Below are 20,968 nucleotides of genomic sequence, written 5' to 3' on the forward strand. Positions count from 1 at the left end.
AAGCACTATCATCTCAGGCCCAGGTTCCCCTACCCCATTTTGAACAGCTGACCATAAATGAAATAGAAGATTGGATCCTAGAATTCTCAGGACTACATGCGACCGTAAGGAAAAACGTTATGATAAATCCCGGAGGTACCCCTCAACCTTATAATAAGGATATTCGTGATGCTAAGAGAAGGCTAAGAGCAGAACTGCGGGGGTTTAGGAGACTGAATATAACGGGTTCCTCTTACTATGATAAAGTTAGAAAAGCCAAAAACAAATATAGAGCCAGTATTAGAACCATCAGAAATTTAGAGAGAAATATTAGAAATCAGAGGCTGGTTAACACTATCTGCGCTGGAAACTCGCGTAACATATGGCAGCTTTTGAAAGAGAACAGAGAGAAGGCCAAGGGTCAGTTGGATAATCCTATAGGAGAGGAAACTTGGGTAAGATTTCTTCTAGACCGTAACTCCGGAGAGTTAGATGTACCCATAATATCTAGAGTGAAGAAACCCTTCCCTCCGCCTTTTGAGGCCTCGGAAGAGGCCATACTGATTAAATAGCATCCTTGAAAGTCTCTAGAGCTCCTGGCCCGAATGGGCTTGCCAATATAGTCATTAAGAACCACCCAGCGTTTTGGGCTTCTCTTCTGTCAATACTTTTTAAAAAGGTATTAGCTCAGGGGACGATTCCCCTTTCATGGCAAACGGCGATATTGGTGCCGGTGTTTAAGAAGGGATGCCGTATGGACCCAAATAATTACAGGCTTCTTTCCATGCTGGACACCACGGGAAAACTTTTTGCGGCTTTATTGCTCACGGAATTACAGAATTGGGCTGAACAGACTAATATTCTTAGTAGGTTCCAATGTGGTTTCCGGCGTGGTTTCTCTACCACGCATAATTTGTGGGTGATGGACACATTACGAACTCGGGCACTAAACAAGGGACAGCCCCCGCTATACGCCCTATATATTGACTTTAAGGCTGCATTCAACTCTATACCTAGAGCCAGGCTGTGGAAAAAGCTGGAAGTTATGGGCTGCCCGCCTAGTCTGCTGTACTATTTAAGACAGCTGCACTATAATACCACGGTGTGCCTCAGACTAAATCAAGAAGGATCCTTGACTAGACAAGTGAGACAAGATAGGGGGGTAAAACAGGGATGTGTAACTGCTCCACTGGTATACAATCTGTATGTATATGATATCCCAATAGTGTTGGCCGAAGTGAATAATTGCCCACCTAAAGTAGGAGATACAGCATGTGCAGTATTGGCATATGCTGATGATTTGGTCATTTTCGACAACACTATTGCTGGTATTAGGCGCTCAGCGGTAGCATTACGGGAGTACGCAAAGATTAATGGGCTAGCTGTTAACCTAGACAAGACCAAAGTGATTAGATTCACGAAGAAAAAAGTCTCTCGTGTTGAGCTTTGGGTGCAGAATAATAATATACTCTACACCCCTTCCTATCGCTACTTAGGAGTCGAAATTGAACCATGGGGTGATTACTCTTTATGTAGACAAAATAGGAGAACTAGGGCTCAGCAAGTTACAGCTTTAATTGCGTCATTTACCAGGAGGCAGGCTGGCTTCACATTATGGGGGACGAGACACCTGTATATACAGGTGTTTGCACCTATGATTACGTATGGCTTGGAAGCACTAATCTCTTCTGATTTAGCTTGGCTGCAAGTGGTGGAGGGAAAATTTTGGCGACGCATTCTGGGGTTACCCCCTAGTGTTCCTATGGCCCTTATAAGGCTGGAGTTGGGTTTACCCTCACTTAAAGCAATGGTACTGAAAAAGAGGGTGGGCCTTTATCTCAAGATGAAGAATAGTCCTTTGAACCCTATGCTGGTCACCATGCAGATAGAAATAAGCAAAAAAGATACTACCTCTCCTCTTCAGAAAAGTATGACCCAATTTCTGAGAGATATTGGCTGGACAGACAGAGGGACATCTATTTCCCAAGAGGTCATGATAGCACTGGGGAAAAAGATAGATCTCTGGGATTGGTTGGAGAACTTTTCTCATCTAGGGTGTCTAAAGTCTTATGCTTTTGTAAAGTATCGACTCTACAACTTTATGAAACCTCAGGCATATCTGTACCTATGCCCTTCCACAAGGCTAAGACGGTTTATTATTCTTTTCCGTATGGAGCAACTTCCGACCATGTGTAATGTGGGACCTAGGGAAAAGATCTCAATTGTTGGACGAATATGTCGTATATGCAATCTACCTGAAAGTCTGGAGACAGCCAAGCATCTACTAACTGAATGCACCATAATGAGACCCACAATTGTCAAGTATCTAGGAGAATTTGCCCATAATCTGGAATTCATACCGGAAAATCAATTCTGGCTATACTGTACTAATACAGCGAATATGCATCTTTTTATTGCATTATATAATGTATGGCTTCAGATTGAAAATGTGATGGATATTCGGATTTAAATGACTGAAATGATTTAAAACGTGTTTCATTATGGAGTTCCCTTTCTATTTTGTATATAATTGATTTTTTTATTCTACTTTTATATTTATATAATTGTATAAACTGTATTTTATTTTTTGTATTCTGTATTTGATTATGTAAAAGTAATATGTGTAAAGTTTGAATTTTTTCAATCTATATCACATTAAAGTATTTAAATGAACCTAGTTCCAGACAGGTGATAGTTGGCTGTGGCATAGTTACAGTGGGTGGAGGCCTCTGTACAGGGGAACTGGGGAAAACTCATACCTTCCTGGACCAGATGTCTGGGTGAACCTAGTGGTGTAATGTGGACTAGTTAAAGAGTCTCGTTTTGAGGGCTTTGTGGAAGGACTGGTGGTAGGCCTTATTCCTTAAGGTAATAGGGGGGCATTCGATTGTGTGGGAGCTAAGAATGGGAAGCTGGACCATCCCGCTTTAGCCCTTTTGAAGGTGGGGATGATTAGCTGATTGGAGTAATGTGGATCGTATGGGTCTGGAGGAGCTGGTTTGGACTACTTTTTCTGAGAGACAGGAGGGGGCTGTGAGTGAGAGGCATTTGTGGGTTATGGCTAGGGACTTGAATATGAAGCGTTCTTTGATGGGGAGCCAGTGAGCATTGCGCTTGGCATGGGAGATATGCTCCCACCTGGGAATGTTCAGTGCAGCTCCGAGGGCATTATTTTCAATGATTTGTATTCTGTTGATATTGTTTGCTGATGAGCCAGCAAGAAGAACGTTGCAGTAGTCACCTTTTGCCCCAATGGTGGCTCTGGCTATTGAGGGACAGTTCTGAGTAGACAGCTAGGGTTTACCTGCATAGATCAGTTTAGTTGTGAATGAGGCCGAGGAGGCAATGGCGCTTACATGGCATGTCACAGACAGTGTGGAGTCGAGGTACACCCCCACTGTCTTTACTGAGGGTGAGACAGTGATTTGTGGGCTGTCTATGTTGAAGGCGCTGTATTGTTTACTAACTTTAGTACGCGTTTCCTTGGGGCCGACCAGGAAGAATTTGGTTTTATCCCTGTTGAAGTCCATTGGCTGCCATTCAGGCTTGGATGGTGGCATAGGTCTTGTGAAGTGTCTCTGAGTCTTATTCGCATGAGCCAGAGAGTGGGAGGAGGACCTGGGTGTCATCGCCATAGTTTGTGTATGCTATGCCGAGAGTATCCAGCTTGTCGAAAAAGGGTTTGGTAAATATATTGTACAAGGTGGGTGAGGTGTAGGAACCCTGTGGGACTCTGCAGTGAATGGTGTAGGGTGCCACACAAGCCTGATTTGAGAAAACCTTCATGGCTCTCCCTTCAAGGAAGGAGGTGATCCATGTGGCGGCTTCAGGGATGAATTGGGCTGAGTTTGTGAGTTTCTGCAGAGGGTTTTATGGTCCACAAGGCCAAACGGTGCAGACAAACCCAGAAGGAGGAGAAGAGCTTTTTTGTCTTCGTCATTTATTTCAGCTAGTTGTATTTTTAGATCCAATAGGGCAGATTCAGTTCTGTCGCCTGGGCGGAAACCTGATTGCCTCTTTCCTAGGATGCTGTTAGGTTCAAAGAATTCCTGTATTTGCGTGAAGGCAGCTTTGTCGAGAATATTTAGAAGGAAGAGTATGGTGGTGATGGACGGTAGTTGTTGGGAGAGTACCCAGGCCTCTTTAAGGCATGGTGGGACAATGCCTGATGCGAATGAAGCATTTATGAATGCTGTCAAGAATGGTACTAGTGTGTCTGCACCATCTTTGATGATGTTAGCAGGACAGATATCACCCTTGCAATTGGAAAGTTTTATGTATTTCAGTAGGGCTAGTACTTCGGTTTCGGAGACATCTCTGAAGGAGAAGAGAGACTTATCCTGGGGGGGTGTTTTTTGTGGATGAGATGGGCGGGTCAGACCTAGGCAAGGCTGATGCCCAACCCGACGGCTGCTGCTAATATTACTTCTTTGCCCATGCAGCATTCACCGTCATCTGCATCTGTCTCACTACTCTGCAATCGCTGTAATCGACAGTACAGTTGAGCAGTGAAGGCCATATTCTTCAGAAAACTACCGAAATCGCCCACCTTAAAATGGCCATACTTTCCATACTGTCAACAGCCTATGACCACATTGACAAAATGCCATTACTGAATCCTGCAACACTCATGCCTTACTCTTCAGGTGCATATCTGCCACTAGGTAAAGGGTTAGCTTGTCTCTTCTGTGCTCGACACCATCCACTTCCATGCCCCACACCATTCCTCAATACCGCCGCGCCATTCCCCACCATCACACATACCATCAATAGCCTACCCCCCACCAAGACTACTGGGAACCTCGAACTTGCACTCCACAATACCCACACAACCCATACATACAACCCTGATGCACACACAAGGCTCCTACGCATTTCATCAAGATCAAGGTGGAGTCACACGATCACACCACCTGCCTCTCCACACATTGCCCAAATTCCAGCTGACCATTGTCTCACAAAACCTATCAGCAGATATTTTGAGAAATAATAGACTAACCTCTCGTATCCCCCAACCACGACCTAACAAACTACTAACACTACATCGGCTGACCCAACATAAATCTCCACTACACAATATTGAATCCCTGCAGAACCTTACCACCACTGCCACAGCCTCAACATCTGCTTCTCATTCTCTAACTGCCCTGCGGCCAACACAACCAATCAGAGGTTATCTGAGGAACCATAGATTATCATCTTGCTTCTCTCACCCTCATATAATCAAATTACTGATGCCACACACCATCCAACAAACATACCAAACTAAGACTGCCTCCCTCCATCCCAACAGCCTCCACACCCTTTTCCTTGCCTCCTCCTCCCTAACCAACACTGCCTCCTCTCCAACCAACGCAATCAAACTCACTGATAACAACCCTATCAAGCTCACTAATACGATCTCCCTAAAAGGTGCCCTTACTAATGCTAGATCTATCACAGCCCATTCCCTAGATATTGCAGACGCCATAAAAACAAACAACCTTGACTACCTAGCAGTAACAGAAACCTGGCTTCATGCAGCATCAGATCCCCTCCTTTCCTTAGCCATCCCTGAAGGCTATACAATCTACAGAAAAGATAGAACTACTACAAGAGGCGGAGGAATCGCCGTAATAGCTAAAGATTCCTCAAACATAAGAATTGCACCTGAACTGCCCTTCACCTCTGGTGAAGTCATCACATTAAAAATCACCCTCCCACCTACCTGCACACTCACCTCCCACATTATCTATAGGCCTCCAGGTGCTATCGCACCTTTGAAGATGACACCACGTCACTTCTGTCACACAACATGAAACCCCACTCTCCAGCAAACATCATGGGAGACTTCCACCTAGGCAACTCTATCGAAGCCTTAGGCTTCACACAAAGAATTACAGCCCCCACACACGACAAAGGACGCACCTTAGATTGGCTCGCTGATACTAACTGCACCACTGTTATCCAATCCAATACCCCTTCACCCTGGTCTGATCACAACTTCATTACCTTTACCTCTCCTATTACTATTAAGAATATGATACAGTCACTACCTATTACCACTGTCCTGTCCAGAAACTCCAAAAACATCACCAGAGAGAATATACTACCACTACTCGCCCCTATTTTGGTTCCATCACTCTCTGAATGCAACCCGTCAACCTTGGCCAGCCAATTTAAAGAAACTATGCTGGCAGCCATTGAAAAAATTGGGATGTATACGAATTGTTCGTTTGACAATTGCTCGAATTACAATTGACCTTTTCACAATTGACATATATATACATATATATATATATATATATATGTGCGGTCAATTGTGAAAAAGTCAATTGTGACCCTTTAAATTCGGTCAATTGTGCATTCGAACAATTGCAAACGAACAATTCGGGTAATACCAAAAATTGCCCCGCTAACCACGAACACATAACAACGCCTGGTTCACCCCTGAACTCAAAGCTCTGCGTGCCCTAAAAAGATCAGCTGAAAACAAATGTCTCAAATTGCCTACTCTAGCAAACAAAAGCCAATTCCAATTATTAGCCAACAACTATAAGAATAAAATCATTAAACTTAAAAGCGAAGTCTACAATCAGAGAATCACCAACGCTCAATCAAATTCTAGAGAGCTATTCACCATTCTACGTGAACTAGAGTCACCAGCACCTACCCCAGACCATACAACCAAAGATTAACTATGGTGTACTAATATTCAGAACACCCTGGCTGACAAAATCCTACTACTACAACAAAAAATAGAATAAAAATAGTCAGAAATCAACGCTAACCTAACCTCATCCACCGCATCTACGCCCCGAATATCACAGAGATAAATAAATGTACTTTCTCCCCTCTCACAACTACTGATACTATCAACATCATCAAAAGTCTAAAGCCCTCAAGATGCAAAGGCAATACCTGCCCTGCTACATTGATAAAAAGACTGCGCTGCTGTACTGGCACCCTTTATTACCAGCCTTATCAATAACTAATTTGCATCTAATTCAATCCCTAACGATCTCAAATCAGCGTAGGTCCCACTTTTACTCAAAAAACCCACCTTAGATGCCAACATTCCCACCAATTACTGCCCCATTACCACAGTCCCCTTCGTACTTAAAATATTTGATCAGGCAGCTTATCTGCAGATCCAAAAATTCCTGGAAGACAATCGCCTATTAGGCTTAAGACAATCTGGTTTCAGATCTGGCCATGGCACCGAAACGGGGTTGCTCGACCTGAAAACGCAAATGGACCACTACATGGACAAAGGAGATCTCTGTATCCTCTTGCTGCTTGACCTATCTGCATCGTTTGACTTATTTAACCATGACATCCTCTGCCAACACTTAGATACTGTGGCCCAATTCTCCCCTAAATCAATCGAAAGGATCAAATAATAATAATAATGAATAATAATAATTTAGCATTTATATAGCGCTACGAACCCTCGGGTATATGAGCGCTGCTTATTATTACCCACATTGGGTGGTGCTCATTTATCGACCTCGGAAAGGATGAAAGGCTGAGTTTGGCCCCGCCGGGATTCAAACCTGCGTTAGCAGGCTCGGCACAGATGTCAAGGCGAGCGCTCTACTCGCCCTGCTATCGGACCTGCTAATCTTCCTGTCTAACCGAACAATGAGGATCTTCTCAGATAATGCAGTAGCTCACCCTGTCCCTGTGACCTGCGGTGTTTCTCAAGGTTCTTGCGTGTCGCCCAAATAATACAACGCATTTACTAAACTTCTGTTTGATAAACTTAACAATATGGCCATCACGTATACAAATTATGCGGACGATACTCAAATACTTATACCAATTACAGGATGTTACGTCACAGACTCCAATAACTTAAATAAAATTTACCTCGCCAACCAAGCCTAGATGGCCCTCAACAAACTGTGTCTTAATGATGATAAGACTGAGTATATCATCATTGGAAACAAAAAGAAACTTAGCAATTTACCCCAGATCTACAAATCCTTTATCATCGATGGACACATCATACATGTAGCCAATGAAATAAACATTCTCTGAGTCTACATCGACTCCTCCCTCACCCTACACAAACAAGTCAATGCGGTTGTCTCATCTGCAGCCTACACAGCTAAATTGATAAGAGCTAGTCGTCCCTTCCTCTCTACGGAAAACTCCTTCACCCTGGCCAGAGCTCTGATACTGTCTAGAATTGATTATTGCAATTACCTTTTCGCTGGAACTAGCACTAGAAACATCAAAAAATTGCAAACAGTACAAAATAACGCCGTCAGGGCCGCACTAAACACTCCTAAACACAACCACATCTCGGCCACAAGAAGAAACATCCACTGGCTCCCTGTCCATGACAGGATTACATTTAAAATCTTGACAATTACGCACAAATGCATTGCTAAAAAGGCACCCAAATATCTCAGTGACCATATCCACAAAACTAACTCTGATCGACCAACCCGCTCTGCTTACACCAACATGCTCATCACCCCCAGGGTTAGAAAACACAAAGCGGGGGCTCTAGTTTCCCAGCCCTAGCACCGAAACTATGGAATGTACTACCACCCCAAACTGAGAACCGACACCTCCTTTTGGTCTTTTAGAAAAAACCTGAAAACACTACTTTTCAGATCTGATTTACAACATTAGACACTTCACTTCATCGACAAGGATACAAAATGTAACAATCAGGAAATGCAAGAACATGTAAATGAATGCGTATAAATGAACCCACTGAAATACTGAACCCTGTATAGATATGGACATAGATATTTACTGTTTCTGTTTTCTCTGTAAAGTAATGCCAGTTACTAAGAAACCAAGTTTGTAACCATATCCTAAGTTTTTTCCTAGCTGACTCTGGGCTTTGCGCGCTTTACAAATGCATAAATGAAAATTAAAAAATAAATAAATTATGGGAACTAATTTTGCTCTGCAGGGGTTTTATTTTGGTGAGCATAGCTGTTTGAATGCTTGAGCACCAGGATTAATCTTTAACAATGTCTTGGGAGCTAGGGGCAGGGGTAGCCAGTTCCCTGAAAATAGAAAACATTTCTTTGGATTCAGATTTGGCATTGGTAATTCTGGTGTTGTGGGAGGTAGATTTGGCTTGGATGAGGCTTTTTGTATTGAGTAGACAATTTCTTGTATTCTTCTTTAGTGGAGTCTTGTGGTTTGGTTTGCCACTTGGTGAGCGCAATACGCTTGAGGGTGCACAGTTCCTGAAGTTCTGATGTGTACCAGGAGTTGGCGTCTTACGTCACTTTGGCTTTCTTTCTTTCTAGAGGAGCTATGGAATCAATTGCTTTTTTGGAGCGTGAGATTATACAAATCTACTTGAACCCGGGGGTCGATGGAGAATGGGGGCTTGAGGGCTGGAACATCCAGAAAGGGTAGGAGCTTGTCTTTGGTTGATTTACGGGCACTCCTGGCTAATGCTGGTGGTGAGGGAGTGTTACATTTAGTGGCTTTGGTGGATGTAGGGATGGAGTAAAGAATGGGGTGATGGTCGGTCCAGGGGTAGGGGGTGTTGGAACTGATATCTGCGGCACAGTTAAGATCCGCCACCCAGACTAGAATGCGTCCTTTAGAGTGAGTGGGGTTAGTGCCTCTTTGTAGAAATCCCAGTTCCTAAAGTGCCTTTGCAACAGACTTGGCTTGTGTATCTTTGGGGTCATTGAGTAGTGAGTGTAAGTGTGGCTTAGGTTACATGGGGTTGGGGTGTTTGATAAGCGCAGACCTAGCTGTTGGTTTCTATGAAGTGTTGGCCTAGGGCACGTTTGGTGTTGGTGAGGCTTGGTGCGATACCGGCATGAACTTTCTCAGTGTGTGAATTCTGAAGGGGGCTGAAGAAAGAGGGTAGGAAGGACGTAGGAGGGATGTCTTCTGAATTGGGGGTCTCAGGGCCATGAGTGTAAGTGCAGGGAGCGCAGGAACTAAGATGCATGGGGCTGTGGGAAGGAGTGGGCACGTATGGCCGCATGAGGCAATAACTTCAGGAGCCTAGAGTGCGCAGATTAAGCGGTGACCCTTGAGTCCCTGGAAGGTAGGTTTGTATGGGTAAGTAGATTGGTAGGGGTGGGCGCAGCGTGAGTGGGAGTTTGAAAAAATTAGAGTGCCCGTTTCCGGCAGACAGAACACGTTAGCTAGTGTCACTGATCTGAGCAAGTTATCATACATTTCTAAATGTATGCTAGGATACGCTGCAGAGTATGTAGGAGGCCTGACCCCAGTATCCGCGGATAGCTTCAGTTGTAACGAGGAGTGAGAGGGGAGTTGTAATATGGTTATCGCAAAGCAGGGCTTTCAGTCAAGTAAAACCGCACAGCGGCAGCAATGGACACAGCTGTGGAGCCTGTTGGGCATGCAAGGTATATTTCGAGCATTGGGGATACATTTAGATATGTATGTCGGGATGAGCTGGGCAGTGTTGCTATTGGTCATTAGTACTGTTGGGGAACCAATTGCAGTCGATCAGCTGGGTCTGCGCATTGTTTTCAAGCAGTGTGCCGTGCAGCGGCCATCTTCCAGGGGAGTGCTTCACCCTGTAGCGTGAGGGTTGCTGGGCAATAAGGTCAGCAACATTGGAGGTTATTCTAAATATACAAAACCTCTTCCAATGAAGATGATCTAAGGAGATGGGCACGAAAACTGCGTGACAGATTGCAGTGCAGTTGAAGCCCACAGACTTACCTGCGGTGCAGCGGTGATCCGGTCAGCTGTTTCTGGGGGACACAAGTGTAGGGGAGATGCTCCTGCTCAATCCCACTTGTGGTGGGGTATCCCCTCGTTAACTCTTTATTTTAACTCTGTCAGGCTCAGGTCTCTTGCTGTGGTGAACAGTGTGTTAAAACCCTCCCAAAACCACTTAAACTTTAAACAGAAACCAGCGCCTGCCATCTCTGCTAACAAGAACTGAATATTGTCATTTTTCTGGGGTACCTGCAAAACCTTTGAAAAGAAGGCACCTTGTTCCAATTTAGCTTGTGTGGCAATCCTTGTGATCACTAGCACCAAACGCAGTGCGCAATTTGGGGTTCCTATTTTTCATAATTCTATTTCGGGCGACCTCCAAATTCTCAGTTACAACTCCCCCAGATTTCACTGCCATACAACAGTGTATTCCCCACCTTACACTTACAGACCTCTATTGCCTTATCCAGCATGTGCCCACCAAATTTGTGGTAGAATCTAATTTACCAATTTAACCTGAAACTGGCCTTTAGACATACAGAGTTCAAATGTTTTCCCCACTTCCCATTACTAAAAACTACAATCTTTGTTTTATCCTTATTCAAGGTTAACTTACTAGCCTTAAAATAATGAGCGGATTAGTCGCTGGAAGATACAGGGATGGGCTTGTGAGAGCTGTCACACTAACTCAAATGCTCCACTCACTCTCAGACAGAACAGCAACTCCCAAGGTCATCCACCTTTGTTTTTGGCTATAATTTGTTTCTACCCTGCACCTTGCTGCACAAATCACATGACCCCTCTCTGAAGGCGCGATAGCCTTGGCTTCTGATCTTAGTGATGGATAAAAGTTTTGTGGTTGGTGGTCTGGGTTCGGATGGTACTGTGGCATGCGGTGGTCTCAGAATGAAAAACATTGCAAATCTGTATTTTTTGTGGTGGATCATTGGGGGCAGGAGGGCCATGCTAGCTGTTCCGTGGGATGGTACCGCCAAGAGGCGCTACGCGCCCTTCACATGACCTTGCAGGGCACATTCTTCCCAGGGCGCAAGGGCCTGTAACATTTAGGAGAAGGGAGGTTTTCTTAGACTCTGCGAGTACTGGCTGGGGTAGGGGTGGTGTTCGCACTCAAGCAAAAGATCTAATACTAACCAACATAATGCTGTTTGCTGAGCTTGGGCCTACATTGTACGATGACTGCTTTTCGCCAAGATGGCGTTCACACCTACATATACCATATAGCTTGTAAGGCATGCACTAAAGTGATCGCGCACCCTCTATGTGCACCCCCATCCCACACAGCTCCCTGGATGTGCTCTACTAGCGTTTAGTTCTCGTCCGGTATCACCAAGGGGGGTGGGAAGACCCTATCTCCTTTCCCCCTTTCGTTAATCCTAAATTAACAAACTCCCCTACAGTACCAGTGGCAGCTCAGTTCAAATATATGTTCTCCACCTCCCTGCACACCCTTGCTAACCTTTCAGCTTCCAGAAATGGTGGCGACCCGTCCTTTGGAACCCATGCTCTGCAAACATCTCACAAGTTTGCCCCACACTGGGTATATTTTTCTGGGGTACATGTCAAGTAAATACAACCCCCATCCCCAGCTAAATAAACCCAGTGCTCTGTATAATTCTTGGGACGAGGTGAGGTGGGGTGTGACGAGTGTGCCACAGGGGGGTGAAAGGGATGGTAAATCTCTATCATACAGGCTTTGTTTGGGTCGTCTCTCTGGGTACCGCTTTCTGGGGTACCGCAAAGTGCTTTGGGTGCTATGCCAATTGCGACCATCATCATTGCGCTTTTTGGGAAAGCTTTGGCACAAGTCCCATTTGGCACACACAAAAGATGAAGACGATGACGGGCACCAGCATTTTCACAATAGCTCCCAGCCAGGATGGAGCCCACGAGAATGTGAGGTCAAAACGGTCTTCATTTTGTTTGCCGGCTTCCTTCTTTATACGCACTCCCAGATTATGAAAAAGCTTCGGTTATGTGTGAGAGGGAGCCTTTCTCAGCATCTTTGGGGATTCCTGTTGCACATACAGCCTCCCGATCTGTTTGTACACGCCTCCCTCCATGCCAGTTAGCATATACAGGACATAGCGATTCTGCATCATCATCAGCCTCAAGGTACGGAGCACCACTTTTATGATGTTGAACCTTTGCTCTGTGTCTGTATCACCTTTTTGTTTCCCAGGGAGGGTTTTGAACTCTGGTGATGGCAACAGTTTCCTGTTTCTTCTTCAGATATAGGAAGGGCGGTAGGGCCAAAAGTCTCTTTTGTCCCACCTTGCAAGTGTACTTCTGGGATCACAAGCAGGGCTGAGTGCAGAGTGGTCAGGGAACAATAGCACCTCCATGGTGCTCGCTGATGATCCGGAGAATAATTGGACACCAACCCCACTTTACCCACAGATGACTAAGAACAAGCAGCAGGTCGGTCATTCAAGAAAACAGAGCTGAAAAGCCAGAAATACTAATCAAGGTATCTAGGAAGAAACAAGGGTTGCAATCCAGTATAATCACAGGCAGACCAACCATGACACTGGGCAGAGGATCCAGGGACAGGTAGAAGTCGGGTTTTAGAGCAATATCAAAGAAAGACAAACAACGACAGAGCAAGAAGTCCCAGGGTAGGCCGAGGTTGAATTCCAAGAAAAACCAATAGGTGGGGAAAAAAACAGCAGAAAAGCAATCAGTCCGAAGTGCTACTCAAGTGAAAACAAAGACGCATGCTGGTTCTTAGTTCCTGATGCAAGTTTGCATTGCAGATCATGATTGGTCGGTCGTGTACGCATCACGTCATTTACCATTTGGCCCTCTGGTAATTGTAGTTCCCACTGAAGTACACGCACCGTATCTTTACAGGTGCAAGGAAGTCATGGTATCAAAAGTACAACAGACACAGAGTATAGTTCAAGGGTGTTTATTGTACTTTTAATGGGTTGGAAAAAACACTTATCTAAACCTAATTCTAACAATGGGAGCGAGCTACGACCATCAAATAAAAGTAAACGCTGACCTAGTCAAGTCCAGTCAAATCAAAAATGGCCTATACTAAGAATCCTATTGCTAAACCCTACTCTAAAGAACAAAAGGGGTGTGGGATGTTGCAATGTGCAAAAACATAGGGCCTCATTACGACCCTGGAGGTAACCATGCCGTTTCTTGCGGCATGGCTACCCCCATTCCGGGTACCCGGTTCCCTGAATGGGGAAATACCGGGCCATTCCGACCTTGGAGGGCCCGGTATTTCCCCATTCACAGAACCCGGACCCGGTACATCCCCATTCCGATTTCAGCCCCCGTAGGGCTCAATGGGAATGGGGATGATGCTAACAATGGGCCCGTTAATGACGTGCCTGTTAGCATCCTGGCCTGCTTGCGGGACCCGCTAAGGATGCCTGGTTTTACCAGGCGTCCTTAGCGGGTCCCGCAAGCAGACTTCGTAATGGGGCAGTAGGGGGTTAATGGGGCCGGCAGCTCTACCAGCTCCGTTAACCCCCTACCCCCAGGGTCGTAATGAGGCCCATAGGGCCTCATTACGAGTGCAGCAGTAAGGGGTTAATGGCGCCGGTAAGGATGCCGGTGCCGTTAACCCCTTACCGCTTCATTCCGAGGTCCCTTAGCGGGTCCAGCTAAGGACGGCTGGTTTTACCAGCCACCCTTAGCGGAGCCGCTAAGGGACCAGGGAGCTAATAACGGGCCTGTTATTAACGGGCCTGTTATTAACGGGCCCGTTATTAGATCCCTCCCCATTCCCATTGAGCCCTATGGGAGCTCGAATGGGAATGGGGAATGGGTATTTTTATTGGGGACTTACCGGGTCCTCCAAGGTTGGAATGACCCGGTAAGTCCCCATTCAAAGAACCCGGACACGAGTTTGGAGGCAGCCATGGTGCTAATAGCACCATGGCTACCTCCAAACTCATAATGACCCCCATCGTGTTTAATAAAAAAATGGTACAGGTAACATGGTAGTTCAGAACTGCTGACCTGTAACTCCCCCTTCCCCCATGTTTCGGGTTGTGCGGCACCCACGAGCAACACCTGCAGATGCACCGGCACCGTTATGAACAGTGCTGGTGCATCCATAGGGCAGAAAGGGGATGGGGAGCACATCATTACCGCCACCCGCAAAAGGGAAATTACCGGGCCACCAAACTTGTAATGGCCCGTTAATTGCCCATTCGCGGGTGGCGGTGTCGGATGCGAGTTTGCCGGTAGCCATGCCCGTTTTACAGGCACGGCTACCGCCAAACTTGTAATGACCCCCATTGTCTCAGGACAAAATCTCCTTGATTAAGACTTTCGATTATGCACGGTTTTCCATCTACCCGGTGCAGGACCACTTCAACACTTTCACATCTCACTGCTTTATAACATCTTTCTGAGATACTCCTTCCAGAGTCCTTCGAATGAGCACACACGGGTGCCGGACCACTCTGTCACAATGTATCTCTTCTAATTTAGTTTCAAATGATCACTTCCTTTTGCCTCGGGCTTTCATCTGCATTCTCTATTCGTCCACTACACAGCACAGTTCAATTTATTAGGTTATCGCTGCTCACAGCCTTCATTTCAATGCCAACTGGTATCGCAATATTGCCTCCAACTCACCAGCTGCAATTAGCTGCTTGTTCGGCGTCTGTTTTTGTCGAGCAAAAGACAATACTTTGTCCAGTTGCCAAATGTGACAATCCTGCTCTGTAATGCTTTGGCCTTTCTGCTCGCCTTGCTCATATTGTGTTCTCATGCTCCCCCTTTTATCCATGTGGGGGAAAGGTAACAGCATTCAGATGTGAGTTGTTACGGGTAATTGCTTGACTCTGCCTGACCCTGAGATTGGGATATTTTGCATGGAATGGTTGTGTGCGAGTCTGTCTTCCACCAGAGCGCATAGCCCATGTAGTGGTGTTTGTGTAGGAAAGGCGGAGTAAGGTGCCCAGATAGCATATGGGATGGCAAGGGGTAACAGGAAAATAGGGATGGGAATACTGCGTTTCTCCATCGGGTGCTGCCCTCCCACTCCCATGGGACCGCGCATCTAGGTGATCCTCCCTCATTGGTCCACCCCCAGGGTCTGGATCCAATAGCAAGGGCTGTGCCCCAGCCACCTGGACGACAGAACCCAAGGGAATAGTCTGTGAGACACCCTCTGGTTTCTCACACAGGTCATATGCCAACAGGTGCATAGAAAAGGAGCTAGCCCCGGTGGATGCCGCTGCCTGACAACAGCACAGTACATGAGAACATCAACCTTCTCACATACAGCCAATTAAAGAAAACGTCAGTTTTCAAACAGTAACAATGACAGGGGGGTTCAGTTGAGGCATCGACCCATTGATACATGAAATAATGTGGTATCAACCGTGGTTACATAAAACAATGGGACATAAACCCAATTTGAGATTCTTTTCACCCTCTTCACCTCCTCCATAGGACAACGCATTGCCAACTTTGTATTCTACGACCCCCCTCTTTGAGGGCAATACTGCAATTGTCTTCTCTTTCCAGACTGTCCCTACTGATCTGACTCTGCAAGTATTCCTGACTGCCTCTCTGCAATCTACCTCTGGATGCAAGTTTCTTGTCATGATTACCACCACAACGATTGAAGTCCATTAACTGCTGGCCTCCAAACCCTTCCCCCTATCTTATTTTCTGTTAACTTGCTCGTCCCCTCTCCAGGGTATTGTGGCGGATCAGAAGGAGGACGAGAAGTACAAATTGGTTAGCCCTATTGAAGTGGTTGAGAAACCGTTGAGAGGGTCACTTGTCCAACATGGTGGCAGAGACTCCACTGTCACATATTTGCCAGACCCTGCCTGGATATGCCGACAGGATCAGGAAATATCATGACGAGTGGCTGACCGAACTAAAAGGGGAAGGACTACCCCAGGTATGGCCCAAAGGAGGGTCTTTTGACAAGGAAGTGCTTAATAGGATTGCTGTATGCCTATTTGTAAAATACAAAGTCAAACAGCAACAAAATTGAGGTGTTGGATCTGTGGAGACTATTCAAACAAATACCTCCAAATAAAAGCAAGGGACAGGGAATGTCTCCTGTGGCAGGGACCAGCAAAGAGGAGGATGATTCTAAAAGAGAAGGGGGTAACGCCACAGTAAGTTTATACCCTGTATAGCCAAAACCATCAGAGGGGCCAAAGCCGGCAGAGGGATAAAGTGACCCAGTATATGTGTCTAAGCCTAACCCACCCCCAAATACGCAGCCGTCCACCTCAGCAACACCCCCGTACGATCAGAGAGGGGCGTGCGGGCAGGTAAGTACTCCCAACACAAGCATCAAACAAGTAGCCCAAGATTTAGAGACAAGATTAACATTGGGCCAAACAGAGTTAACACGATTGCGAGACATATGTGAAAACAGTAATGCCATTACACCCAGGGGAGGTCAAAAACCAGAGCCCCAGACACCAACAAACTGCATAGAGGGAGGGTGGAAGAAAGGAGAAATATTGTTCAAAATAAATAATCAAAACACGAATAATACAAATTGATGAGAGGGAAGAACAGATGAGCAGGGATGGGGAGATAGTGATGTCAGACAGGGAAGAAGAGTACTGGAGCGATCTAGAGGAACAAGAGGGAGGAGGGGATTGCCTAGAAGGGGCAGTAGGAGGAGAAGCCCCTGTGAGTACACTGAGCCCAACGGGGAGAGTAATGGAGGAAGAATGGCAAGGAAGGCTAAGAGCAAGGGCTGGAAGGATGGCAACACTAGGGAAGAGAGGGACTAAGGTAAGTACGACAAGGGGAAAAAGCAAATTACAGATGCCACTAATACATAAAGGAGGGAGAAGGCCACAGTATGTACAATGGGCACAAATGGATAAGGCACATTTATTAAAGACACTGCCCCCACTTTCGGGAGGGGCGAGTAAGTGGATATATGCATTAAAAAAAAAAATAAAGCAGGGGTCCCGTTGGCAATAGGAGATGTCAAAAGCTTGCTAGTATCAGCAGTGGGTGACCAATCCGACAGGGTGTGGACAAAGGCGGAGTTCCCAGAGGTGACAATAGACGCTGATCAACATGATGGGGCATCTTTTAATGCGGCAAGAGCCTGGGTATGGACTGCTACGAGAGACACATTCCCAGATACCACTGATTTACAATCAGTAATGTAATGTACAATGGAAGAGTCCGAAGATGCAAATGCTTACATTATCCGTGAGCAAGAGATGTGGAGAGTGGGGACAGGCACGGCTTGAGACCAATCCACCTCTCTCTTACTTTATAATTAAGAGAGGGTGCCCGAAGGAAGTACAAAAAGCTCTAGATAAAATAGCTGGAATAGAAGCCAAAGGATAGCCAGAAATACAGAGCATTATAGTGCACCATTGTAAGAGGACAGTGCCAGTGAGGGCAGGCCAGTGTGGGTAGGACAGTGAGGGTAGGACAGTGCCAGTGAGGGTAGGCCAGTGAGGGCAGGCCAGTGAGGGCAGGCCAGTGAGGGCAGGCCAGTGAGGGTAGGACAGTGCCAGTGAGGGCAGGCCAGTAAGGGCAGGCCAGTAAGGGCAGGCCAGTGAGGGCAGGCCAGTGAGGGCAGGCCAGTGCCAGTGAGGGTAGGCAACTGAGGGTAGGCCAGTGATGGCAGGTCAGTGCCAGTGAGGGCAGGCCAGTAAGGGTAGGCCAGTAAGGGCAGGCCAGTGAGGGCAGGCCAGTGAGGGCAGGCCAGTGAGGGCAGGGTAGGACAGTGAGGGCAGGCCAGTGCCAGTGAGGGCAGGCCAGTGTGGGTAGGACAGTGAGGGCAGGCCAGTGCCAGTGAGGGCAGGCCAGTGTGGGTAGGTCAGTGCCAGTGAGGGTAGCCCAGTGAGGGCAGGCCTGTGAGGGGTAGGACAGTGAGGGGTAGGACAGTGAGGGGTAGGACAGTGAGGGGTAGGACAGTGAGGGGTAGGACAGTGAGGGGTAGGACAGTGAGGGGTAGGACAGTGAGGGCAGGCCAGTGCCAGTGAGGATAGGCCAGTGTGGGTAGGACAGTGAGGGTAGGACAGTGAGGGTAGGACAGTGCCAGTGAGGGTAGGCAACGGAGGGTAGGCCAGTGCCAGTGAGGGCAGGCCAGTAAGGGTAGGCCAGTAAGGGCAGGCCAGTGAGGGTAGGACAGTGAGAGCAGGCCAGTGTGGGTAGGACAGTGAGGGCAGGCCAGTGCCAGTGAGGGCAGGCCAGTGTGGGTAGGACAGTGAGGGTAGGTCAGTGCCAGTGAGGGCAGGCCAGTAAGGGTAGGCCAGTGAGGGTAGGACAGTGAGGGTAGGACAGTGAGGGTAGGACAGTGAGGGTAGGCCAGTGCCAGTGAGGGCAGGCCAGTAAGGGTAGGCCAGTAAGGGCAGGCCAGTGAGGGTAGGACAGTGAGGGCAGGCCAGTGTGGGTAGGACAGTGCCAGTGAGGGCAGGCCAGTGTGGGTAGGACAGTGAGGGCAGGCCAGTGCCAGTGAGGGCAGGCCAGTGCCAGTGAGGGCAGGCCAGTGTGGGTAGGTCAGTGCCAGTGAGGGTAGCCCAGTGAGGGCAGGCCTGTGAGGGCAGGCCTGTGAGGGTAGCCCAGTGAGGGATAGGACAGCGAGGGATAGGACAGCGAGGGATAGGACAGCGAGGGATAGGACAGCGAGGGATAGGACAGCGAGGGGTAGGACAGTGCCAGTGAGGATAGGCCAGTAAGGGTAGCCCAGTGAGGGCAGGCCAGTGTGGGTAGCCCAGTGAGGGCAGGCCAGTGAGGGTAGGACAGTGCCAGTGATGGAAGGCCAGTGAGGGTAGGACAGTGAGGGCAGGCCAGTGTGGGTAGCCCAGTGAGGGCAGGCCAGTGAGGGTAGGACAGTGCCAGTGATGGAAGGCCAGTGAGGGCAGGCCAGTGAGGGAAGCCCAGTGAGGGCAGGCCAGTGAGGGAAGCCCAGTGAGGGCAGGCCAGTGAGGGAAGCCCAGTGAGGGCAGGCCAGTGAGGGCAGGACAGTGCCAGTGAGGGCAGGCCAGTGAGGGGTAGGACAGTGAGGGGTAGGACAGTGAGGGGTAGGACAGTGAGGGGTAGGACAGTGAGGGCAGGTCAGTGCCAGTGAGGGCAGGACAGTGCCAGTGAGGGCAGGACAGTGCCAGTGAGGGCAGGACAGTGCCAGTGAGGGCAGGACAGTGCCAGTGAGGACAGGACAGTGCCAGTGAGGATAGGCCAGTAAGGGTAGCCCAGTGAGGGTAGCCCAGTGAGGGGCAGGCCAGTGAGGGAAGCCCAGTGAGGGCAGGCCAGTGAGGGAAGCCCAGTGAGGGCAGGCCAGTGAGGGCAGGACAGTGCCAGTGAGGGCAGGCCAGTGAGGGGCAGGACAGTGAGGGGTAGGACAGTGAGGGGTAGGACAGTGAGGGGTAGGACAGTGAGGGGTAGGACAGTGAGGGCAGGCCAGTGAGGGCAGCCCAGTGAGGGGCAGGCCAGTGAGGGAAGCCCAGTGAGGGCAGGCCAGTGAGGGCAGCCCAGTGAGGGCAGCCCAGTGAGGGCAGGCCAGTGCCAGTGAGGGAAGCCCAGTGAGGGAAGCCCAGTGAGGGCAGGCCAGTGAGGGCAGCCCAGTGAGGGCAGCCCAGTGAGGGCAGGCCAGTGCCAGTGAGGGCAGGCCAGTGAGGGTAGCCCAGTGAGGGCGATGAGGCAGGTGAAACCTACGAGAAAGGAGAAGACAGTAGAGGGCCAGGGATTGCAGGAGAGTGATGGGGCGTGTGTTCTCAGAGAGAGGGATGAGCAGGGGGGCACCCGCCGAGATAAGGGGCACGTGACTTCTGGGGGAGCAGGAACGGGGGGTGCTTGCTCTACCTCTAGAGCCACCGTAAGCCAGTACAGGTCTGCCCTAGATCCTTGGGGTCTCAGTGCTTTCATAGCAGGAGAAACGCAAGAATAAAAGTTACAAAGCGAATATTAAACCCCCACCTTCCAAGCACCATCTGCGCAGATCGCAAGGGGTGCGGGGAGTCACCCAAAAGAACGCGTTGACGGGAGAATGTGGCGGAAAGGCACCCGCTCCAGTGCGCATGCGCACGGATGCTCTCCCTAGAGCGCATGCTCAGTAGTAACATCTCCCCTGCGCGTCTTGGTGTTCGCTCCAGTGCGCATGCTCTGTGGTATCCTCTCCAGTGCGCGTGCTCAGTGCCTACCCGCCAGGGCGCATGCTCAGTACCGTCCCGGGAGCAGGCTCGGCAGTATCTTGTGCGCATGCTCTGTGGTAGTTAGTGCGCATGCTCAGTACGAATGCGCGGTATTCCACGCTCTCTCGGTACCCGGCTCCGGTTATTTCTTCGCACAAGCCTCTCCTTTAGTCCGTGCATGTAAAGAGATTACA

The 20,968-nt window shown here is 48.2% G+C and overlaps 1 protein-coding gene across 1 annotated transcript in view; it reads right to left on the reverse strand.

Annotated features, from left to right (window-relative positions):
- LOC138566126 (zinc finger protein 268-like) overlaps nt 1-20,698 on the reverse strand; it is a 65,954-nt gene extending 45,256 nt beyond the window's left edge. Inside the window, exon 1 of the mRNA XM_069643130.1 lies at nt 20,560-20,698. The gene's annotated coding sequence lies outside the window, so the exon portion shown is untranslated. The remainder of the gene's footprint in view (nt 1-20,559) is intronic.
- Nucleotides 20,699-20,968: the final 270 nt, after the last annotated feature.

Source organism: Ambystoma mexicanum, chromosome 2p (genome assembly GCF_040938575.1).
Source record: "Ambystoma mexicanum isolate Mex_15411 chromosome 2p, UKY_AmexF1_1, whole genome shotgun sequence".
Lineage (NCBI taxonomy): Eukaryota > Metazoa > Chordata > Amphibia > Caudata > Ambystomatidae > Ambystoma > Ambystoma mexicanum.